General features: G+C 48.9%; 1 non-coding gene across 1 annotated transcript; it reads left to right on the top strand.

Moving 5' to 3' along the window:
• Positions 1–234: 234 nt before the first annotated feature.
• LOC130292229 (U2 spliceosomal RNA) lies at positions 235–421 on the top strand. Its single transcript, XR_008848136.1, has one exon. It is a non-coding gene; the product is annotated as a U2 spliceosomal RNA (small nuclear RNA).
• Positions 422–4,709: the final 4,288 nt, after the last annotated feature.

A 4,709-nucleotide genomic window follows, 5' to 3' on the forward strand; every position in this document is an offset into this window, starting at 1 on the left:
CCTTTCCTGGGGGTTTATCGGGGTATACACGCGCACACATGCACCCTCATTTTACCATGGATATTTGGGTAAAAAACTTTTTTTACCCAAATATCCTTGGTAAAATGAGGGTGCGTGTTATAGGCCGGTGCGAGGTATACCCCGATAAATACGGTATATATATATATAGATGGATAGATAGATAAAAAAAAAGTCAGTTCTGTTATGGTGAATATATTTATTGTGTGATTGACAATTGATTGGTAATAAAGGTTTTTTCAATCAAAAATCTGTTCTTATCAGTTTAATATCTGATATGTCCCCTATCTGGGGACCATAAATTAAATGGATTTTTGAGAATGGGAGCCGATTTGGAAACTTGCTTCCGTCGCCCAATGCATTGACCCGATATGGCAGTATCTTCGGGTACAGTGCACCACCCCATTCCAGTGTTAAAAAAGACAGATTCTTATTTAATCCTCTGTGGGTGCTGCTGCAGCTGTTGCCTGCCTTGTCATGTCAGTCAGTCTGGCTGCAGAAGGTGCCGCTGCTGTCCAGACCCAGTACTGCTGAATGGCCTCCTTAATTGGATAAGCTCATCGTATCCTCACAAAAAAAAAAAAGAGTTCCACAATTAGAGACCACAATAATGAGTTGCACTGACTGGTTTATGAACGTCTATCCATTTGGCGTTTTACTGACCATGTTTGCACACTGATTGATGTCAAAAAAAATAAAAAAATTATAATAATACTAATCTAGCACACCTGTGCAGGTTTGACATGACATGATACGTAGCTGTCTTGCAGGTGGTGCTGAATCCTGTTAAATGATGTGAGGGTCTCATGGTTATTCACAAGGGTGCGTCATTGCTGTTGCTTGACCATGCATTGGTTCTGTGGTCAGTGAATGATAAAAACAAAATTTGCCATCCATTGATTGATGGGAAATCAGCCATGAGGCATTTGTTTTTAGAAACTGCTGCTCACAACCAATGTTGCAATGGAGTGTCTCCATCTGCTGGTGGTATTGGATAAGCATTAGTGCTATGATGGGGTCTGAAGAAGAAGAAGAAAAGAAAGAGAGAGAGAGACTGACTGAGTGAGTGGGTAAGATAGAGAGTGAGTGAGTGAGAGTGAATGAGTGATTGAGTGAGTAATTGAGTGAGTGAGAGAGAGAACAAATGAATTAAAGTGAGTGAGTGAGTGAGAATGAATGAAAGTCTGAATGACGGAAAGAAAAAAGTATGAAGAAAGAAATATGAAGAAAAGAAAATGTATATGGAGTTGCAAACATGAGTGCAATCTACAAAGCTGTTGAGGCTGGTCCTCATGGGAGGATTGTTGCACCCAGGACCTTTAGTTCTATTAAATGTCATTCAATGCCACTGCCAGGTGTAAACAGCAGAAGAACCAGAAGCACCAACAGCACGACCATGGGTTGTCAGATTACCCTGATTCAGCAAAGAGTCCAAAAGGATGCAGGTGAATACTGTTTATTTTCAGTTTCTCGTTACAGTTGGTTTGATTCCGTGTCCGGACAGCCAGGGAGGTGGCTACAGGCAACAAAGGTAGGCGTGTTGTTTTCATATGCAGATCTTAACCCCTTAAGGAGGGAGGGCGTGCCCATACGCCCCCGTTTCAAAGTCCTTAAGGACTGAGGGTGTATGGATGCGACCGTGGGAATTTCGGTCCCCGCCGCTAGCCGTCGGGTACCGGACCGAGATGCCTGCTGAAATCTTTCAGCAGGCATCCTGTGAAAATGCCTAGGAGGGTCCTGAGAACCCCCCATGTCGGCCATGGCGGCAAATCGACGTTTGTGGCAATTCCGGGCTGATCGGGTCTCTGATGACCCGATTGCCCGGAAAATAGGGATGAAAGGATTTGTCAGTGACAGCCCCAATCCTCCTAAGGGATAGGAGCGAGGTGGCAGTGGTGCCATTCCCCCCTATCCCCTGCCATTAGTAATGACTACTGACCAATGGCAGTTAAAGGCGGAAGGGTTACCATGGAAATTCCCCGCTCTGCCCGCCCCTGGATGTCAGGAAGAGAGGGGGGGGGGGAGAAGATGGTGGCGGTACCTGGGGGTTTGCCCCCCCCTCCATGCGAATGTACAGGGTACATTCACAAGGGGCGGGGGTTTACAGTTAGTCTCTCGCTGCAAGCTAGAGATGCAGGAAATTTTCTGCTGCAGCTCAAACTCCCAGCAGGAAACTCGCTGTAATCCCCCGGCAGTCTGAATGTACCCTAAAAACACTACCTATAAACATACCCCTACACAGTCCCCCCCCCCCCAATAAAAATGAGAAACCTCTGGTATGGCACGGTTTCTAAAACGCAGTCTCCAGCTGTTGCAAAACAACAACTCCCAGTATTGCCAGACAGCCATCGACTGTCCAGGCATGCTGGGAGTTTTGCAACAGCTGGAGGCACTCTGTTTTCGAAACACTGCCGTAGGGTATTTTGGTATCCGAGGCAAGTCTAACTCTTGCATCCGAAATTTAGGCCTTAAATGCGCATGGCGCTCTCTCACTTTACCGTACTCCATAAAAATTGCCCAACAAATTTTGGGGGGCTTTTTCTCCTTTTACCTTTTACAGCGGTTCTGACATAAACGCACAAAAATAAATACCCACATGTGACCCCTTTTTGGAAACTACACCCCTCACGGAATGTAAGAAGGGGTATAGTGAGCTTTAACACCCCACAGGTGTTTGACAAATTTTCATTAAAGTTGGACATGAAAATGAAAAAAAAATTTTTCTTCACTAAAATGCTGGTGTTATCCCAAATTTTTCATTTTCACAAGGAGTAATAGGAAAAAAAGCCATTGATGGCTGGGAAATATTGGAACATGGAGGTAGGCATCTTTGATGTCCACTGAAGAAAGAAATTCCCCTTGTTCCATGGATGCCACTACCGAACGGAGGGATTCCAATCGGAAGTGGCGGATGAGAAGATGAAGGTTGAGACGCTTGAGGTCCAGGATTGGCCGCACAGAACCGCCCTTCTTGGGGACCACAAAAAGATTGGAATAGAAACCCCAAAAACGTTCCCTTGGAGGAACTGGGACAATAACTCCCTGGAGAAGCAGGGACCGGAGAGCCTCCCGAAACTGTTTCGCCAGAGAAGGAGACCGGGGGGCCCGGGACTGAAAAAAACGATCCCTCGGGAGGGAGGCAAATTCCATTCGGTATCCGTTGGACACCACGTCCCTGACCAAAGAGTCCTGAATGTGTGTGGTCCAGATGTCTCGAAAAAGTAAGAGACGACCTCCCACCCGAGAAAAATCTGCGGGTGGGGGCATCACTTCATGCGGAAGTGGGTTTGCGTTTGCCCGATTTGGCCGCAAAACGGCCTGAACGGTTGGAGTCCAACTTCCAAGACGGGCAAGCCCGGAATGAGGGAGCCTTCTTGTCCCGCGAAGGCGCCTGCCTAGACCCCTTATTAGGGCCAAAAGTCCGAAAGGATTGAAAGGAAGAGGACTTCCTCTGGGAAGTAGAGCGAGCCTTATTTTGAGGCAACAAGGAACTCTTGCCCCCCGCCGCCTCAGAGATAATCTCGTCAAGGCGCTTGCCAAAAAGACGGGCACCAGTAAAAGGAAGCTCGGTGAGAGACCTTTTGGGAGCGGCATCCGCATCTCAAGCCTTAAGCCACATGGAACGGCGGAGGGCCGCCAGGTGACCCACAGCAAAGGCAGCACAATGGGCTGACTGCATGGAAGCTGTGCACAAAAAGTCCCCAGCTTTAGAGCATTGGAGAACCAAAGCAGACAGATCCTCTGGGGGGATCCCGCCTGGATACCCTGACGGAGTTTTGAGCACCACACCGATAGGGCCTTGGACACCCAAGCCGAGGCGAAGGTGGGAAGCAGAGAAGAGCCTGCTGCTTCAGAGGCAAACTTCGCTAAGGACTCCACCTTCTTGTCCGTCGAATCCTTGAAAGCAGCCATATCTGCTAGCGACAGTGTAGTAGCCTTAGAGAGGCGGGAAATTGGTGGATCCACCAAGGGAGGGGAAACCACGTTAGAGGCAAGGTCCTTGTCGAATGGGTAACGCACCTGAACCTTCTTCATTCCCAGGAGCCTCTTGTCCGGATGTTTCCATGCAGATTCCAGAAGGATGTCAAATTCAGCGTGAGAGCTGAACCTTTGAGGTGCCAGTTTAGCATGATGAAAAGATACTTCAGGAGTCACATCCGAAGATCCTGGGTCCTCTAAGTGAAAGGTGTCTCTTATGGCCGCAACCAATGAGTTCATCATTTCAACTGTATCCAAGCGGTCTTCCGAGTCAGATGCCGATTCGAAAGCCTCATCCACCAGTTCACCAGGAGAATGTGAACAAGTGGAGGCAGCCCTGGAGGGGGGCGACCATGACCGGGTACGCGACTCTTGCGAGGCAGAGTGGCGATTCCGGGAACGTCCTCTGGAGGAGCGACGTTTGTGACCAGATGACACGGGGGGGCGGGACCCACGAGGGGAGCACCCACGTCTACCTGAAGACTCAATGGAAGAGTCAGAAGATACACCCCTAGTACGCCTGTGAGAGGGTGAAGTATGTGGAGAAGAGGAGCGGGGCCCTTTAGAGGGTTGGCACAGGGCAGACCTCTTCAAGGCAGACACCACGTCACGAGAAGCCTCAGCCACCGAACGGGAGACTTGAGTCAAGTCAGCCCATATACTGGGATAGGGAAGAAACCCAGGCTGGAGGGGCGGCCGAATCCACCAGAACT

Source organism: Hyla sarda, chromosome 9 (assembly GCF_029499605.1).
Source record: "Hyla sarda isolate aHylSar1 chromosome 9, aHylSar1.hap1, whole genome shotgun sequence".
Classification (NCBI taxonomy): domain Eukaryota; kingdom Metazoa; phylum Chordata; class Amphibia; order Anura; family Hylidae; genus Hyla; species Hyla sarda.